The 20,652-nt window shown below is 44.0% G+C and overlaps 1 protein-coding gene across 1 annotated transcript in view; it reads left to right on the forward strand.

Annotated features, from left to right (window-relative positions):
• Positions 1-20,652, forward strand: part of LOC147159165 (peroxisomal succinyl-coenzyme A thioesterase-like) — a 117,811-nt gene that overhangs the window by 73,793 nt on the left and 23,366 nt on the right. Inside the window, exon 5 of the mRNA XM_086058844.1 lies at positions 13,187-13,325. The gene's annotated coding sequence lies outside the window, so the exon portion shown is untranslated. The remainder of the gene's footprint in view (positions 1-13,186; positions 13,326-20,652) is intronic.

The following is a 20,652-nucleotide window of genomic DNA, read 5'->3' on the forward strand; positions in this document are numbered from 1 at the left end:
AAAAAGAATGTTTTATTTTCATCTTTTTTTTTCATATTGACGGTGTACAAATTGCGTAAACATTAATTAGGGTTTGTTTTCTAAAGTACACGCAAATATTTCATTTTGATTCAACACAAACCGAATCAAAGGACGACAGAAATTGGAAAATATTTATTGTGGAGAAGTTCAAGTTCGGGGGAAAAAAGTATCCAAACAAATTAGCCGATTATCAAAAGTAACCAATCACAGCGCAGCTTCAGAAAACAGGTGCGCTGTGATTGGTCGTTGCCTGAGCCCCGCGCAGCTGTGATGTCATCTTCGGTTGACAGCAAGTGGCAAAATGGCCGCCCCCAGAGATGGACCAAAAAAACGGCTGGATTTTGCTGCATAACTCATTTTCCACAATTGTAATATTAATCGGAATGTCATGTTTTGACGATTGATGTCACGTATAACGTATTATTGTCAAGAAATGTTTACGGTTGCCATTTGAGTGATTTTGATCATTTTATGACTTGAAGTCCGTCAGGCTGTGTTTATTTTCTCCTCTCTGAACCCTGAAACTTCTGAGGCAGTTTTTTTTTTTCGCAAAGAATTCCAAATACGTTTTAAAATGTATAAGTATGTTTAAACACAACCAAGTCATTCCTCGGGTATGAAAGTGTACTTAATTCGCCCGTTATGTCACTTTTGTTCTGTTTAAACTAGAAAGTGTCCAAACAGAAATCTTCCCTTCGGCTGCAGGCGCGATCCACTCTGCTTTCTTTCTTTCTTCTTTTTTTTTTTTTTTTTTTTTTTTAAGACCCCTGCGGACTTAAAAGCTAACGTTAGCTTATTAAGATGAGCCTGACGCATGCATATGCATGCGCGCGGGAATCTCCGCCGCGCGAATCGGCGAATCCTATTAAAAAATCCACCTGTGCCGCGAAAGCCGCTCAGGTTGAGACAAAAAGAGCGACGCTCGCTGGGAAAAGTAAACGGCCGAACAAAAAGGCCCCGATGTTCCCCGGAAGGAAGACGACGACGACGACGACTTTGTATCCAGATGCGAAGCGCCTCGGAACTAAAAAAAGTGCTGACTTTGGAGTTTGGAAGGACTTTTTGAATCCAGAGTCGGACGTTTTTTTTCTACCCATTCACGAGCAGCTTGGCCAATCACGAGAGCCCTTTCAGGAAGCAAAGAAGCATTTTTAATAATAAAAAAACTCCGATATTTTTTTTTTCTATCGTTTGTTGAAGCGTCGAGTCGTCCTCGCGCAATCCGATGTTCCCTCGAAGCTCTGTTGTTTTTCCTCCCGCTTTCTCCGCAAGGTCAATCGGCAGCCAGCTCGCTCTCAATTCCACGTCTTTTCCTCTTCATTTGTGCCGCAAAGCATTGTGGGGGGGGGGGGGGGGGGGGGGAGCGGGCCGGCGAGGATGATGAATGCATCCACTTGCGCTTTAATTAAAGTTGCCGGCGCCGCCCAAAAGTTGAAAATTGCGACGGTGGCGTGAAAGTGGGCAAATGATCAAATACAAATTCATTAGCGTTTGGAGCAGAATTGCATTCAGGAAATTAAAAGATATCCGCGCGCGCTTCACACTGCGGGGGCCACAGTGTCATTTAGCCCCCACCTAAAAGAAAAAATGTGTGCAAAACAGTGTGACTCTAATTTGACTTATGGGAATGTTGGAATGTCCTCCGGGACGCGCGCGGGTAAGACAAGTATTACAACGCACCGCAATTTATTTTATGTTTTATTTTTTAACAATCTGCTAAGACAATCATCGGGCTTTCCCAGTTTTCCACTTTCAGAGAGTACAGGAAACCAATCCCCCCCCTCCCCCCCCCCCACTGGAGTGGTTCGCGGCTGAGTGTGAAGCGGTTGGGTTGAGAAACAGCACCTCCAAATCTAAGACCATGTTCCTCAGTCGGATGGTGGATCAGTGCAGAATCTTGTAGTGATGCAGACTTTGTATTGGTCTGTCGATGAGGTGGCTCGGGCAACTGATTAGGACACCTTCCTGGTAAGGTGTTCCGGACACGTCCAACCAGGAGGACGCTTGGGGGGCGACCCAGGTAACGCTGGAGAGACTATATTTCCCGGCTGACCTCGGAACGTCTCGGGATCCCACCTAAAAAAATGAACGAAGTGGCTCGGAAGAAGGAAGTCTGGGCTTCCCTGCTGAAGCTGCTGCCCCTGCATATAAGTGGGAGAAAACACGCAAGCTCATTGGGAACTTCATCAGTTTTCCGGCAGGAAACCTTTCATACTCTTTCGCTCCCTGTTTCTATCCATTCGTTATCTACCGCTTCCGCTATCCGGGGTCAGGTGCGGGGGCAGCAGCTTTAGCAGCGAAGCACAGACTTTCCTCTCCCCCAGCCACTTTGTCCAGCTCCTCCAGCGGGATCCGTTCCCAGGCCAGCTGAGAGAGACGTAGTCTTTCCAGCTTGTCGCCCAGGATGCGTACGAACCAGATGCCCGAGCCGCCTCATCGTCCGACGTCTCTCACTGAATTCTCCTGTAATTTTACAAGATTCCAGCTTCCCTTTTCTGAAAATGTCTGCATTTGCCGAAACGTTTTTCATCTCGTTCAGCAAAAGCTCAACCGTACGTACAAGATTGTCCAATCAGATGAAAGGGAGCAGGTGTGCCGATTTTGTGGCGCCCGCTTTGATATGTTGCGATGTTGCCGGGTGTCTTTCTTGGGCGACATCATCATCATCGTTGTCGTCAAGGTGCCGGCGAGTGCCGCGACGCGGAGTTAATTAACGCGGCGGACGTCAGCCGCGGCAACATAATAGTACACCTCAGAAAAAGACTTGACATTGAGATGGACGGATAAGTCATTAATTGGTTTTCTTATTGCGACAATGCGAGCGGGAAGGTCAGGCCGACTTTGGCGGCGGGGGCGGCGCACGGCTTCATTATGCAGCGGCGGGGGCATAAAAGGGGGGCGCGCGCGGATGCAAAGTCGATGCCAGATAAAAGCAGAAAAGTAATTACACCTGAGACGAGGCCGTCGCGCGGACACGCCGCCGCCGCCGCCGCCGCCGCCGCCGCCGCCGCCGCCGCCTTGTCCCTCGCTCGCCGCGTAATTCCGACGGCGAGATGGACGCCGGCGATAGGGCGTGGGGAGGGAATACGGACAGATAATTACGCGTGATACTCGCCGCCGCGTGCAAAGGTGGGCGGCCAGATAAAACGCTCAGCGGAGAGTGTCGCGGGTAAACAAAAAGGGGGGAAAGGATACCAGATGGCGCGTGCGTTAGCGCTAAAAAAAAAAACGTCAGCCCGTCGGCTCGCGCTTCGCAATTTGGCCTTCGATTCAAATCTGCAAACATTCAGTTCAACCAATTTTAACCCTTTTTTTTTTCTTTTTTTCTTGTAGTAGCAAAGAAAGAAGTGGCTGCCGTCTTTGTGTGATTGAAAAAATAAAATGCTAACTTGAAAAGAAAGTAAGAAATAAATGCACGAATGAACAATTAACAGCTATTCGACGACCTAAAGATATTCACAAGCAAATAATCGTTTTTGCGCTCTTTCAGTTTTGACAGCAAGTGATGCCGTTTGAAACATCACAATAATGGACATTTACGATAACTTCTCAGAAATTGACGGAAGAGGTTTAGGGCCAGGGAGGAAAAAGGGGAGGAGTTTGGCAGGATTCTCACTTTTAAAGTCAACATTTTTACTTTAAAGTCAGAATAATAGTCGCGCTAATAAAGTCAGAAAATCTGCCCACCTTTTTTTTTCTCTTCACTGGCCCCTAACCTCTTCCGTAGAAATTTTGCGTAAATTTCCCTTCACAACCCCTCGCTGTAATGTCATCATTCTGTGCCAAAAATCCAAGCTTGCGCGCCTTCTTGTTTACACTTCAGTGTTGAATCTGACTTGAGCAAAAAAATTCTAATCAACTTTTTTTTCTTTTTTTTTCAAAAGCGACAAGCGCCGCTCAAAACCACTCATCCGTCAGCGGCGAAGGAGCGGCGACGCCTTGATTTCCTCTTTTAGCGTCCCAGATAAGACGGCACGCTGGCTTTTTTTCCTCTCGCGTGCGATAAGTGGCGCAGATACGACTTTATGGCAAGCCGCGATAAGAGCCGCGCGGCCACTCCCGCGGCCCGTCGAGGCGGCGCGAGAAGAAACGCGACCGAGGCGGCGTTTGTGGCGTCTTATCTGACACGCGGGGTCGGCTTTCAAGTCGTTTACGTGCTAATGGACCGCCAGGCCTCGGGGCCGTTATTGATTCGTGGGACGGATTTTGATCAGATGGGCTGATTATCGAACATTATGAGCAATCTTTCTGCTGAGGACGGCGCTTTCTCACGCAAAATGTACGCGCTGATTGCGACAGTTAGCGATGGGCTGCTTTGTGTGGCGTCCTTGCGCAATTTCTGATCTTTTTGTGTCACGTTTCTTCTGCTTTTACAACAAAAAAAACCCAAAACGTATTACATCAAGAGTGTCTAAATACAAATTGGGGTTTGTTTTGTCTCGGTGAAAAAACAAATGATTGTTAGCTTATTAGCATAATAATGGCATAGTCAGTTTCGATTTAGTGTAAGAATAATAACAAATAAATTGCCCGTGTAGATTCTTGATTTTACCGAATTTGTTTTTGGAAAATGAATAATGTAGGCAATTATGCTAATAAGGCTAACGATATTAGGCAACGCCGATAAGGAAAATATACAGATTGAGTCGATTTTATTTATTTATTTTTTCAAAACTCAAAGAAATATCCAAATAAATTTCAAGCAAGAACAGTGAAAATGTTAAAAAAAAATAAAAAATTTCTAATAGGTTTTCTGGTGAGCTAACAAATACACACACGCACGCACGCACGCACGCACGCACGCACATACACATACTCACCCACACACACAAAAAAAATATATATATATATATGTATATATATATATATATATATATATATATATATATATTAAAAAAAAATAAAAAAAAGAGCAATGATGATGACATTTCCGAATGAACAATACTGAGCTCTTAGAAAAAAAAGAAGAAGAAAAAGAAGAAGAAAAATAAAAAATAAAATAAAATAAATAAATAAAAAATAAAAATAAAGGTTGTGTGTGTTTTTGGAGGGCAGAATGAATTCAAGTTGAGCAAGAATATTTGATTTTAGATGTTGTTCGATTGCGTTTGTCTATTTCTATTGTTTTCTCTTCAATTCAATTGTATTATTTATACAATGTTCATGTTAAGGCTTATTAGTTTCACATACAAACAACTATTATATTATTATAATACATATGTATGTGTCTGTTCTGATCAAATCTGAGGTCTACATTAACTGTTAACATTTAAAGCTGATTTAAATAAAAATTCTTTCTGCCAATTCTGGGCCGTTTAAAATAAATAAAAATATAAAATAAATAAATAAATAAATAAGCGTCGTATAAAAAAAGCTAAATAAAAACGCAAAATAGATGAAACAAATCAAAGTAATTAAAAGCAAACCAATTCAGTCAATCTGACTGATTGAGTTCTTCCAAATCCATTTCTGTAAAGAATCCAATTGTCTCCTTTTTGCGCATTTCATGGCTGGCACATAAATAAAAATCCAGCCTTGTTAATAAATGTATTCGTGTCAGTGTCCTTAAATAAATGTACTTGTCAGTGCGGCTGCTTTGGAATTATGATGCGGAATTTATGAAAGCGTCGCGGCCGCCGCCGCCGCATTCATCTTGGTGACGCGGGAATATGAGCGCGATCCCAATCGGCGGCGCGGCGGAATTTATGGAGCGCCTGCAATCAGCTGGCCTTTCACAAATAAGTAATGGCGGCGCCGCGTGTCCTCCGAGCTCACGCAAACACGACATCCATCTTTCCTTCGCGTTCTTATTTCAAGCCCAACGTTTGATTTGGTCTCACCTGGAAACAAGCGCTTTTCGATTCTTCGGCTTCCGGACTCGTTCGTTTTAAGCAAAAAGGAAAAAAAAGTCATACTTGCACTTTATTGTTTGGATTTCGTGAGGAATCTGTTTCGGGGCGTTTGACTAAAACCATCACGTGAAATCGAAAGCAATGTTTCCCGTAGGAAATCGAAAATGCAATTCATCCGGATAAGTTAAATAAATGTTTTGTCTTCCACATTGCAAAATATTAAAAAAATATATATAAAAAAATAATAATAATAATAAAATAAAAGAGCAATGATGATGACATTTCCGAATGAACAATACTGAGCTCTTATAAAAATAAAAAATAAAAAAAAAGCAAAATCAAATCAGGGCAGTAGAAGCTTATTATTTTTGTGCATTCATCGCTGATCACCATGCATACCACAACCCGCACTCTCCATTTCAGCAGTTTTTTTTAAACTTCTTTGTTGAGCAGGCGTCGTCCGCACCACTTTTGGTCGATCAACTTGTCAAAGCCAAACGACTTGAACTTATCTGCAACAAATCGTCAAGTTCACCTCAATCGTCACATTTTTTGTTGGAATAAAGTCGAACCGAATGACGACACGTACGTGCCTGAGAAGTTATCATTACTGTACATCCAAATATGGTCAATTTCCTCTTTTGTCACACATCGATGTTTTCGCTCAGTTGTTCATTTTCACGCATTAGTAACCTTTTCATTTATTTATGTATTTATTTTGACCTGCGACCAGTCCAGGATGTCGTGATTCAATGTGTGACCGCCTTCCTGTCGATGTTTTTTTAAGTTTCTCCGTTGAAACTTTTCAAAGTTTTGCTAATGAAAGAAAAAAATCTAGTTAAGGATCTCACCGTTTTTTTTTTTTTTTTTGTGGGTTCCTAATGAGTCTTTTCTCGCTGCTTAATTAACGTTTTCTTTGTCTTTTTTTTTTTTTGCATCTTTTGTTTCTGTGTCCCCGCAGAGACGCCAACGTCTTCCACATCCTCAATTTTTGTCTTTCGTTTTCCGCATTAACGCCGATGTTATCTGCGGGTAATTACGAGAGGTTGCTCGCTCTCCCGCGATTTCCCGCCAGCGTCCGCCGCAGCTGGCCGGCGACCAATCGGTAGAAAGACTAACGAGAAAGGACAAGTTTCATGAACGACCTTGAATTTTTTTTTCACAATAAAGGAAGCCAAAAAAAAACAGCCGACTGAAGAATGACCGCAACCGGAGTTTGAAAGCCACATTTTAAACCCGAACACAAACTCAAAATTCGAGCTAAACCTGAACTTTGCTCATTTCAAATTCTATTCCCAAATTTGATACCCTGCTCAGGTTTGAAACACAAATTTGGAACCCAAACTTCCCATTGCTTCTTTTATACCCCGACTCCGTCTCAAAACCTTGATTTGAAACCTTACTCCTGTTTGATACCAATAACCAGGGCTTGAAATCCTAAACTTCACACTTCGGCTTTAAAATTAACATAAATCTTAGAAAAAAGAAAAGAAGAAAAAAAAAGAAGAAAAAAAAAACATAATTTGAAGCTCCAAACCCGGCTTTAAACTTTAAACTATCTTTCGATCTGTCTTTTATTTGGGACGTGTGTGAAATGACCGAAGAAAAAATTCCACATAAAAACACATTTTAAAATAAAAAAACAAATGGATGTACTTATTTAGTCCGAATAATGTTTACAATATGTTACTAGAGTAGTATAGTAGTAGTAATAATAATAATAATTAATGAGAAATATTGATAAATGCACGTCACTTGAAATCTTAACTCCAATCTTGTGGCATTTGGTTGAAAATCATCTTTCAGTCATCATTTTTGGACACGAATAGATTTTGCTGAATTTTTCTTTTTTCTTTTTTTTGGGGGGTCCTGGCAGTGCGCCTTTTATCAAAATCCAAAAAAGTGTGATTCTTGATTATGCCTTTTTTTTTCCTGCCAAAGCTTCTTTTTTCGCGTCAACGCTGTGAAACGTGTGAAGTTTCTCAGTGGCCACTTTTAAGAGACTTTTCTGCAAGGCGAACGCGCACCTCCCGAAACAGGAAGTGAATCACGCGAGGTGAGATTATTCTCACTGCAGCGACTTCTCGCTCTGACTGATGCGTGCGGAGGAACAACGCGAGCGCTTCTTCGATTAGGTTCGACTATGATGCCAATCATTTGGCTTTGTTTTGGCTTTTTTTTTTTTTTGCGGGGGTGCACCTTAGAAATTTTAGAAATGAGTAGCAGGTCCAATGTGGACACCTTTATGCTGATTTTGTAACGGTGCGCATGGGGAGAAAGGGGTGCGGCAAGTATCTCAGGATGTTCAAAGGGGTGCGCGGGTTAAAAATTTGGGAAAGGGTGCTGCAACTCTAAAAAGGTGTCTTTAAATTTCAAAACATATCAAGTCCACTGTAAGCATTTGATTTGACAAATAAATGGGGTGCGCCAACTCTGTTGAGATGCTGAAAGGGGCGTGGCTTCAAATTTGGGACCAAAGGGTGTGCCATGCCTGTCAAGATGCTGAAGGTTGGGAAAGATGGTGTGGCTGAGCCCTTGATGGACTTTGGAGGGTTGTTGTTGTGGGGGGGGGGGGGGGGGAAGCGCACCAACTACGTCAGGACGTTGAAGGGAGTGTGCAGTTTAATTCGGGGGGGGGGGGGGGTGGGGGGGCTTAAGGTGGTGCACCAATTCTGTCATTATATTGAAATGAGTAGCAAATCCACTGTGTGTGATGTTTTATTGTCGTACAGCGCACCCCTAGTAGGATGTGGTGCCTCTGCACACCCGTTGTGTATCACACTTGCAAGAGTTTCTCGTGTGGATTTAAACGTGTGCAATATCTCCACAATGACACGAGAAGCCTGCAGAGCTCATTAAAAATGCAAAGGTGTGCCGGGGGGGGGGGTGGGGGGGGGGGCTTCGCAATTACTCTATCCTTCTGAAAATAAGAACTTTTAAAAAAAAATGCGTCTTTTTAGGGTTTAAATTGCAAGAAATGAACGACGGGTTGTTTTTGTGCTTCTTTTTTTTCTTGCCAGCGTCAGAGTTGAAAGTGAACGATAAGATTTTTTTTGTTTTTAAGCGCATGAATAAATAAGGTCAGAAGGAAATGTTGCTGACCTCATTTGAAGCAGGAAGACGAAGTCTTGCTCAATTACTTAACTTGCTTTTGTCTTTTTATTTTTTATTTTATGGTTCGCTTACTGGAGAAAAAGAAACCATGTGGTAAAATAGATTGTATATTTATGATATAATATAATAAAATCAATATGAATAATAAATGCTGTAGATTTCTAAATGATCGACTTAAAAATTAGCGTAAAACAGGAACGAGTAGCATAAGCAAGCATATATAATTATCATGTCGTATTAATGTATACATTTCATTATGATTACATCATTTATATCGCAGTTTTTAAAATGTAATAATTGGTTGATTAATGATAATAAAGTTACAAACGATACGCTTTAAAAAAAAAAATGATTGTAAATGATTTCATTTATTGAAATAAACTCATTTACCGACGCTCGTAAATTATTTATGATATTTGTGCTTCATTTATGAATAAGCTGGCTTTGATGTCCCGTAAATGAAATGAAATGTTTGCCCAACTCAGGTACTATTATAAAATAATAATAATAATAATCTTGATTTTCAACATTTATTGATCATAATATAGACAATGATGTCCAATTGTGTATTTCTTGCACATGAATAGAATATTTGCGGCAAATTAGGCAAGGATGGAAAACTCCCGCCTGCTCTTCGTCGTGCGTACGGCGGCGGCGACGGCGGCGACGGCGGCGACGGCGGCGACGGCAACGGCCTCTTCCCGGGATAATTACGGGTGAAAAATCCTTGTCATTGCAGCGGGAAGCTCTTTAGGTAGCGATTCACCCCCATGAATGGAAGCCTAATTAATCCACTTAATCTGGCGCATGAGATTATTGCGCGCACGCACACACACACGGATGGCCTGTCCTCCACAATGGAGGGGTGCTGATAAAAATATATATACTGCTATTGAAAAGGGGGGTGCGCAGTCTGATAGTATTGAGGGGGGGGGGGGGGGGGTATAGATAAAAGTATATATTCCCATCCAAAGTTGTGTGATAAGGCCTTGAGCTCTCCATCACTCTGACAGGCTGCAATAAAAGCAAGTTCTCCTCCTCCTCCTCCTCCTCCTCCTCCTCCTCCTCCCGCGCACTCGCTGTAAATATGACAAGGTGCACTTCCTGTGATTTAAAAGGCCACTTCCTGTTTTGCGACGGGACGGCGCGCCGGCATGCCCTTGATGCGACGGCGGCGGGAGGAAAGTGTGATTCAGAGGCAGGAGAAGATTCCTAGAAGTTGACAACGCCTTCTCACTTTTTGCTCTGACGTGGCTTTCCACGTGAGCATGTTCAAGAAAACTGGACTTGACTGAACCCCTAAAACTAAAATTAAAACTAAAACTAAAAAAAAGTTAGAAAATTCTGCCCCTGTAGCCAGTTTGACCTCTCCATCCATCCCATCCATTTTCTGTACCGCTTGTCCTCACAAGGGTCGCGGGGTTGCTGGAGCCTATCCCAGCTGGCTTCGGGGCAGTAGGCGGGGCACACCCTGAACTGGTTGCCAGCCAATCGCAGGGCACACAGAGACGAACAACCATACTCACAATCGCACCTATGGACAATTTGGAGTGTCCAATTCACCTGCCATGCATGTTTTTGGAATGCGGGAGGAAACCGGAGTACCCGGAGAAAAGCCACGCAAGCACGGGGAGAACATGCAAACTCCACCCAGGAAGGCCGAAGCCCGGACTTGATCTCACAACCTTTTGCACTGGGAGGCGGACGTGCTAACCAGTCAGCCACCGTGCCGCCAGTTTGACCTATCAACATGAAATTTGCTAGGCTTGTTTATCATGAGCGGACCCACAAAAAAAGCCTCAAGAAGCCATGCTCGAAAAGATACAGGCGGTCGGCCATTTTGTTTCAAAGTGGCCACTTTAGGGCCATTCTCAAAGGTTTCTTCAAAAGGGAACTCCTTCGAAATATTTCGTCCAATGACTTACAAATTTCAAGCTTGTGTATTAACTCATTCACTGGCAGCCATTTTTGACTGAAGCAACCCCCTTCGCGGCTGTTTTACTGGATTTGGACTGGCTTTGCAGAATATTGTGTTCTGTTGCTATAAAAACATGGAACCCTCCAAAAGAAAGATTAGAGTCAGGAATCAGGAAAATAAAAAACTATTCTGTCTGTTTCCGTTTTGCAGCATTTAGCTAGCATTAGCATTAGAGGGCAACATGGCCCTCATGGTTGATCTCTTATACTCTGCTGTCACCTGCTGGCCGTTTTTGTAATAACTACCATTGCTTCAACCTTTCTCTGCAGTTAAGAGGCTCTAGCGTTTAAAAAAAAAACACATAAAAAACGCATAAATACGTCTTTAGTACTCTTAAAACATTTAAAATAGAACATATTTGAAGTTAATAGGCAGACAGTTGAAAAAATAGTTTCCATCTTTGTGTTGAGTTCTGTTGAGTAAATTCTGTTGAGTAAATTTGACTCAAAACAGAGTCTATTTAATCCCACTCTAAGCAGAGTGAAATTTACACTTGGACGAGAGTAAAATATATAGAGTAAATTTTATTCAAAGTATTTTTACTGTGTACAAGAAAATCGGTCTACCCCATGACAAAAATCTAGTAACGTTTTTTTCACTCCGAAATTCTAAGTGGACATTTTTTCAAGTACATTTTATTTTTTTTTTAACAAGTTACACAAGGGTTGAGGAACGAAGTGGCGACTGGCGGCCGCTTTACCACCTGAGCTGTGCCACTCCTTCTGTTTGCTAACATCCAAAAGGAGACCAATCATGGTCTCTCGGAGGTACGAAGATTCCAGCCTAAGCACTAACGCAAAGTGGGAGCGGCATGGCTCAGGGAGTAGATTAGCTGTCTCCCAACCTGAAGTTGTGAGTTCCTCAACCCTTGAGTGACTTTAATTTATTTTTTTTCCCCGAGTGGAAAATCTTTCATACGTTTTTTTCATGTGATAGGCAAATTCTCTCGTACACACTAAAAATATTTTACTCTCTTCCAAGTGTAAATTTGACAAATAGTAAGTCAATAGAATTGACTGCGAGCAGCGAAATTACAATATCCATTATTTTACATGAATTTGTGATAAAATTGTTCAAATGACATTCTCGTCCCTCATACTGTGTGTGTGTGTGTGTGTGTGTGTGTGTGTGTGTGTGTGTGTGTGTGTGTGTGTGTGTGTGTGTGTGTGTGTGTGTGTGTGTGTGTGTGTGTGTGTGTGTGGGTGGGTGTGGGTGTGTGTGTGTGTGTGTGTGTGTGTGTGTGTGTGTGTGTGTGTGTGTGTGTGTGTGTGTGTGTGTGTGTGTGTGTGTGTGTGTGTGTGTGTGTGTGTGTGTGTGTGTGTGTGTGTGTGTGTGTGTGTGTCACATGTCTTATCACAGATGAAGCCGGGGATCCATGATAAGGTCCGACGAGACCTTAAGAGGGTGTGTGTGTGTGTGTGCGGTGTTGATATTTGGGCCGGTGTTATCGGCAAGCACCCGGGTCGTCTCGGAGGCACCCGAGCTTTGACACCACTTGACACCTCTGGGACCGTGTCGGCAGGAGAAGACGCGGCGATAGCGGGAGATTTTCACTACCGACCGGATTCACTTCTGTCCACGTGTGCTTTTTCAAATAAACAGTACGTGGAAACGGAACCTTTATTGGGCGATCGAGGCACTTTTGCACCCAAATCACCAGCAAATTGAAGCGTTTTTTTTTTTTTTTTTTTTTTGTCTTTTCTCTTCCGTAGCTACCACTTCAACTTAATTGCACAGCTAAACTAGCCAGCAAAATGAAGGCGTCTGTATCATAAATAAGCAGCGTAAAGTGTGAAATGAGCGATTAAATTGTGTGTTTTGCCGAGCGTGCGAAATGCCAGTTCGTTGTTGATTAACACGCAGCGTGAACATCGTCATTAAAATACAAATCATTGAGAAATAGAACGTCGTTACGATAGCCGCAGATTTAAGGTGGGGAGAAGAAACACATAAATGGATTTGAATGGCGTCTTTTTACTGCCTTATCATTTATGACTGAGATTATTTATTTCATAACTGTGTATGTGAGAGAGGGCGAGAAAGAGAGAGAGAGAAGCATGGAGTGTAATTGTCATTCATTAGCGCCATCTAGTGCTGGAGAAAAAGTTCCTTCCTTGGAACTTCTCATTGATGAGAATCTTTTAATGCTGCGATGGCAACACCTGCTCCGTCGGGTCTGGTGGCATCTTAAATTGGGCCGTTTTGTCTCCCTGCTCATTAGACGGCCCGAGGAGGCTTTCGGGAGGTCACGTGACGACCGGCGGGACACTTTGCACTCTTGGATGCCGGGTCAAGAGGAGGCGTGTCGTATTCGGCCCGATAACAGCGCGAAATGCTGGAGAAATGTAGAACAAAAGAAGGTAAATGGATTTTTTGATATTTATGTGAATAATTGTTGAATTGGAAATTGGAATGCTTTCAATATTGTCATGAAATGTGAATGAGCCGAACATTTACAAGATGGAATGTTTTTGAAATGTGGAAGGAGCTCATTTGATGTTATGGTGGAATTTTTCTACGGTTTTCATTTTTTTGGAACGTGGAAAGTCATATTTTTTGAAGAGCTGAACACTTTAAGCTTGAATCTGTGAGAAAATGTGGGAGACGTGGCCTATGCTGTTCTGCCCGGTAACAGCGTCAGGTTGTGTTGATTGGTTCTGAATAAAAGTAGAAAAAAAAGCAATAAATAATCATCATGACCGCTTTATATTTTTGATGGGTTTTTTTGCACCCATGTACAGTACAAATGGGCATTTAAAAAAATTAATAAATAAAAAACTTAATGAGCGGCCCCACCACACATGACTAGAGCCCCCCCCCCCCCCCCCCCCTCCCTGAGGAGCCTCCATGGCGATGGTGATTATGTCACCACTTAGTCAACTAACTGACACTGATGGGTTTGAAATGCACTCTCCGTCCCAGCGGAGATTGTCACCCTAGCCAGATCACCCCTTCCCCATCTCCACTCCAGGGCCCCCCCCCCCCTCCTCCGCCCCGTTCCGAGGTCTGCCCCGGGTGTTGTGTTACGTTGGAGTGACGGCAAGGCCAAGTTCAACAGCTCTCAGTTGGAAGGAAGGCGGGAGTATGGAGGCTCTTGTAACATCTTCAAGTCCGCCCCCGCCCCCCGCCCCCCCCCCCCACCCTCACCCACCACCACTGCCACTATTATTTCATTACATTACATTTATTATGATTCAAGCATGACCCCAGTTTGTGTGAATAAGAACAAAAGTGCCAAACCGACACCTCCTTGAATCGGATCACGCCGTTTTTCGCCTGACCTAAGTTTGTTGCAAACTAATTGACTTCAGGTGTTTCAAGTCGTTTCTTCCCGCAACTTCCTGCCTACCTTCTTCCACCTATTTCGCCGTCCCTCCGCCCATTCGTCTCCGGGATCTCTCGGCCGTGATGTTGCATTGAAAGCGACAGGCGGCGTGCTTTGGGGAGGCCACCTCTGCCCCCGGCCCGGCGGCTCCGGTTACACTAACACGCCAACCCCACCTCAGCCCTAAAAGCCCGACCGCCGCGACCCCCCCCCCCGCGACCCGCCACCTCCGACCTCCGACCCGCTGGCGGTGTGAGTGTCACGCGCGCGCAGCTGGGACGAGGGGCCGGCGGGCTGCGCGGCTACCAAGCGAGGCGGAGATACGCATCGGCTCGCTACCGTGGTCGTCCCGGGCCGGTTGATTGGATTAACGTGGGAGGAAATGACGGAATAAGTGCAGCCACCTGTGTCGCTTCGCCGCGTGATGGTAATCTCGGTTAAGCGTCCGTACGGGGGGACTGCCGTCGCACTTAGCGTGACCTCGGGAAAAAACGCAGCGCGCCCACCAACCAAGTTTTATACCATGGAAAGAACCATAACTCGTTCTGCCAAGTTTTCAATCGGTTGAAGGACCAATCAAAGCAGCTGAAATCCAAGTTCAAAATCAAAACTACTTTTTTTTTATTGACTTGGTGTTGACTCGTTCCTAACAAAGTTCTTGACCTGACGGGAATTTGCCAATGCCAAGTCAAGAGCCAAGTTCAAAAAAAAGTCAAAGTTAAGAACCATATCAGCAGGTTTTCAAGAATCCAAGACAAAGCTAACTGCTAGAAACATGGGGGGGGGGGGGGGGGGGGTAACTCTATCCAAAAAAAAATTGAAGCCAAGGAAATTCTAACCATTAATTAGTTTTTGACTTGGTGTTGACTCATTTCTGTAATTGACTTGTCAAGAACCGTTTCAAGATGTGCACGTTCAATTTCGGAAGCGTGAGTAAAGTGGAAATTCTCTCGAATGAGCCGAATATGTTGACGTCTTTCCATTCTATCATTTTCCAGATGAGTAAATCCCGACGGAAGCTGACTGGTCAACTTATTGAAGAAGTTGTGATGACTTTTTCATTGTCTGCCGCTCGCAGTTGACGTTAAAAGCGGGGAACGACGAGCGCTTTGCAGCAAAGGGGGGCTCCGGGGGGGGGGGGGGCTTAGCGTCAGGGCCTCGGTCTACGTTTTGACTGTGAGAGCAATTAGGTCATTAGCGCGAGCGCCGACGTCCGGATTAGGCTCGCCTGGTCGCTTTAGCAAACAGGCCGCCGTAACAATAACGCCAGTAACAATAACGGCCGTAACAATAACGGCAGTAACAACGAGGCGCCAATGTGGTGCTGGTCCTCCTGGCTAATGTCCTTCACAGCTGGCTTCACATGTAACCAGCTGCCAAACGGCCTATTGTACACTTCCTGGGCCCCCCCAACCCCCCCGCCCTGTCAACCCCCGCCGCCATTGTTTGCGCCGTAGGAAGTTTGGTCTTTTCCGTCAGGCGGCGACTGACTTGAAGGACCCCCGCGACCCACGCATGACCCGCACGCACAATGTGGAGAAGCAAGCCAAAGAAATCCCTTCAAAAATAACTCAACGATGCAAGACGCACGTCAAGAACCAAATTGAAGTGAAAATCAATTCAAGAAGATAGTTAAGGATCAGTAAAAAAAAAAAAAAAGGGAAAAAACTGTCAAGAACCAAATTGAAGTGAAAATCAATTCAAGAAGATAGTTAAGGATCAGTAAAAAAAAAAAAAAAAAGGGGGGAAAACTGTCAAGAACCAAATTGAAGTGAAAATCAATTCAAGAAGATAGTTAAGGATCAGTAAAAAAAAAAAAAAAAAGGGAAAAAACTGTCAAGAACCAAATTGAAGTGAAAATCAATTCAAGAAGATAGTTAAGGATCAGTAAAAAAAAAAAAAAAAGGGAAAAAACTGTCAAGAACCAAATTGAAGTGAAAATCAATTCAAGAAGATAATTAAGGATCAGTAAAAAAAAAAAAAATTAAAAAAAAGGGAAAAAACTGTCAAGAACAAAAGACCCGCAAAACCAAGTCAAAAATGACATAAAAACTGTCAAAACCAAATCAAGAACCGATCAAGAGACATGCCAAGAATCAAGTGAAGAACCATAAAAAAAAAAAAAAAGTCAAACATTTACAACCAAATTCATTTTAACTCAAAGAAGCAGTTGAGAAGTCAACACCAAGTCATTAAATACAAAATAAGGCAAAAGTCAAAAAAACAGCCAAGAACCAAGTTAAGTACTCGTCAAACCTAAGAACGAGTCAGAGGCAAGTCAAAAAACCAGAACCAGTCAAAACCCGAATCAAGAGCCACGTTAGGAATCTGTAACCAAGTTCACTTCACTTAAGAACCCGAAAACCAGCGAAAGCGTCCGAGTCACTTCAACAGTTTTCCGTACTTGACTGGCAAGAACAATGCGAGCTCACGTACATTATTTTATTTATTTTTTTCTTAATGGTGTCGCATTTCTGGAGGTCGTGACGGGGATGGGGTGCGACAATGACGCAGGTGCGCCATTCAGCCCTCGGCTTGATTAAGGCCCGCCTGTCAACCGGCGACCCCGTGTAGTTGGCGTATTCCCTTACGGGGGCCGGCAATCCGAGCGGCCCCGGGACAAAAGGCGAGGCGGCCCCCGATGAAACTCCGGGTTCCAGCCCTTGGACCTCGAGGTCCTGCCGGAGGCCCAGGTAGAGCGGGCAGGTGTTCCCACTTTCCCTGGGAAGACAAAGTGAGTCCCAACTTGTCTCCATTCAGGGAATTTCATCAACTTGATGGACTTTATGCGAGTGTCAGGATGGAAATAAGGAGCGAGCGAGCGGGCGAGCGGGCGAGCGGGCGGGGTCATTCCCACAGCCTTTCCCCGGTAACACAAGCGCCACGTTTTGTTCGCATTTTGTTTGCCACAAAGATCCCATGTGTGTGTGTTTTTCGAGGCAGTAACGTCTTCTTCTGTCTTCACCTGAGAGACGCTTCTGAGACGATTGGGCCGTTTTGGGCCTGCGGTCATTTTGTGAGGAAAATTCATGTTTATTAGCCACGACCCTCCATCCATCCCATCCATTTTCTGTACGCTTGTCCTCACAAGGGTCGCGGGGGGTTGCTGGAGCCTATCCCAGCTGGCTTCGGGCAGTAGGCGGGGGCACACCCTGAACTGGTTGCCAGCCAATCGCAGGGCACACAGAGACGAACAACCATACTCACAATCGCACCTGTGGACAATTTGGAGTGTCCAATTCACGCATTCATGCATGTTTTTGGAATGCGGGAGGAAACCGGAGTACCCGGAGAAAAGCCACGCAAGCACGGGGAGAACATGCAAACTCCACCCAGGAAGGCCGAAGTCCGGACTTGATCTCACAACCTTTTGCACTGGGAGGCGGACGTGCTAACCAGTCAGCCACCGTGCCGCCCTAGCCACGACCCGACTTACATTTTTTGAGACGGACGATAAAACAATACTCACAGGCATTCGTTCCTTATCCTCTGCGAAGAGCGATGTGCTGCTGTCACCCCAATTTTCCCCAAATGTCACTCAAATCAGCAACAACTGGACTTTTTTGTCCACTCGCTGTCCCTGGCGCGGTGGCGTCCCCGAGACACAACATAAACGGCAACGGTCGCGCGAGAACGGTCGTGACCGCGAATGTTGTCTTTAATTACGGCTGCGATTGGACGCCCGGGCTAACAAACACGGCGACATCAAAAGGTGCGCTTAGTGCAGCGGTCAGCTGGTTTTGCGCTGCTGCGCCCGGCGCGCCAAGGCAAACACGACGGAGGCCAGAGGCTTCATTCATTTAGGAACAGCCCCCCCCCCCAACCCCTGTGCCCCCACGCCGCAGAGGGGGGTTCAGCGCGAGGTTAGTCAAATAGAGCAAGCTCAGCCTGTGCACACTGTCCATTAACTGGGAAAACATGTGTGCCCATTGTTTTCATTCGCAGGCTAACCTCAACACCAAAATACACACAAGCCTCGCGAAATGACTCTAATAGCAAACATACAGAATATTTTTTGGGGCTATTTCTTGTTCAAGAGGGTTGAGTTGCATTAAGCAGACGACGGAATGGAAAAAATGTACTCAAAAGTTTCTCTTAAATTTAAATTTTGCAAATATTCCAAATGGGAAACTTGCAAGCGATGACACTTCCACAAATTCTAGGTCGTGTTAATATAAAATAAATGTATATATATATATATATATATATTAAAAAAAAGAAGAAGAAAAAAAAAAAAAAGAGCAATGATGATGACATTTCCGAATGAACAATACTGAGCTCTTAAAGAAAAAAAATAAATAAATAAATATAAAATAAATGATTTCAAGCAGCCACTAAAATTAGCATGTCCGCTTGCTAACGAGCCATATTTGAGCTTATTGAAATGAATCAACGAAAGCAGCTACAACAGTTAGCATGTCCACAACTGGTGAGGTTAGCTACCGAGGCAGCTAACTTTGATGAGATCGTATACATTTAAGAGAAGAGAGCCTTTGACAAATAAAAAAATAACCTTCGTATGTGAAAATATTGAACTGAATGTTTGCGACCAGCTGAGAGCATCTCAACAATTGTTGAAATCAATACAATTGTGCTACCGAGGCAGCTAAGTCGCTACATTTTACCAGAACTTTTACATTCATGAGAACGCGACCCCCCCCCCCCCACACACACACACACACACACACACACTCTTCAACGAATTCACTCAAACTACATTTTACATTATTGAATTGAATCTGTTCAACCAGCTACAAGAGTTAGCACGTCTACAAAAAAAAAAAAACTCACACTGCTTTTGTCTAAATGAAACTCCTCAACTCACTCCAACACTCGCACTTGTATTGCTTTTGGCTCGGAGAAGAGTTGCGAGTGAGTGAGCGTGACGGACGGAGCTGACTTCCGATGCGAATGCGGCAGTTCATCCAAAATGAATGCGGCTTTCGCTGAGCAAACAACGCTGTGGGAGCGACTCGTCCAATAACAGGCCCCGTCGCTTCCAATCAAGCCTGAAATATGACTCAACTGTCTGAGCGCCGCAAAAAGCAAACGCGCCGGCGACGGTCGTCCCCTCGTCCATGTTTCCCTCCCTCCGCCATCAGGCAGAACACGAGAAGTGGCTAACGTCACAACGTTAGCCAATAGTTGGTTCGAAACATGCACTACGCCTCCAAAAGTCGGAAAAATCAAAGTCACCTTGCCTAACGATGCTAAAGTGCTAATTATTAGCAGCAGGGTGACGGACCACCTGACCCAACAGAAGAAAGAAAGAAAAAAGAAAAAAGCTTTTTCTTCCCGTCCAATCAGAAGTTTGCGTGTTAAGACATCGGGATTACGGCTGTGAGGAAACATTTAGAGAGCAATTTGGAGGATTTGTCACCAAGACCAAGAAGAAGAAGATTGCGCTTAAAGTCCTCCCGTCAGGAAAAGTTAAGAACATTGTGGACACGGCACCGGATTAAAAAAAAAAAAAAAAAAAAAGAAGGGAGAGGGAGAGAAAAGAAAATAAGCATCATTTTTCTGCTGGCTGTCGATGAACATTCCCTATGTTGCTGACATAACCTTTGACCCCTCTAATGCATTAATTGAGGGGGGACCCTTTTTCCCCAACAGGCTATACATTTCATTTCCAAATGAACAAATAATAGAACATCCTTTCAAAAACATCAAATCAAATGCATTTCATTTGAATGACATTTTTATGTTCTATAGTCTTAGAAGGTTCGAAACTGCGAATGGACAATAATGTCTTTAAATATACAAAACAACATATTTAATACAAAATGTTTTTTTTTTGGTTTTTTTTATCTTTTCATTTGACAACAGACTGAAACAGAAAAGAAAAATATGGTTTCTATTTTGCCAAAACCAACTTAATGAAGAATGTGTCACAAATCATCTTCGTCATCAATTAGCTGCCGCCCACCGCAGACATAGCAACAACAAACCCACAACATTAACGCTTAAGAAACACGCACGCACACACGCACGCTCACGCACTCACAGCCATTAAGAGCCGAGCGGTCCCGAGTGGGCTTCTGCCGCAAATACGCGCCGTAGTCCCCCCGCCCCCCCACACACACCCCCCCAAGGAGATACCAAATGCATTCGAGAAATTAATGTTCACCCTGGGAGAAGCTCCCTGACCTCAAGATTTGACCTGTGTGTGCGTGTGTGTGTGTGTGTGTGTGTGTGTGTGTGTGTGTGTGTGTGTAGGTGTTAGTGAGTGAGTGTGTCGGCGTCTGTTTGTGAGTGAGTGAAAAGAGTGTTCATAATTACTTTGCTAACTTAGAAGGTTATGTGATCATTTTCATACCAAGTCTTCAATAGCTGGTGAAGCAGCATGCGGTTCTTTGGTCAAA

The sequence above is a fragment of the Leptonotus elevatus genome, chromosome 17 (assembly GCF_054856555.1).
Source record: "Leptonotus elevatus isolate MCC_2025b chromosome 17, RoL_Lele_1.0, whole genome shotgun sequence".
Lineage (NCBI taxonomy): Eukaryota > Metazoa > Chordata > Actinopteri > Syngnathiformes > Syngnathidae > Leptonotus > Leptonotus elevatus.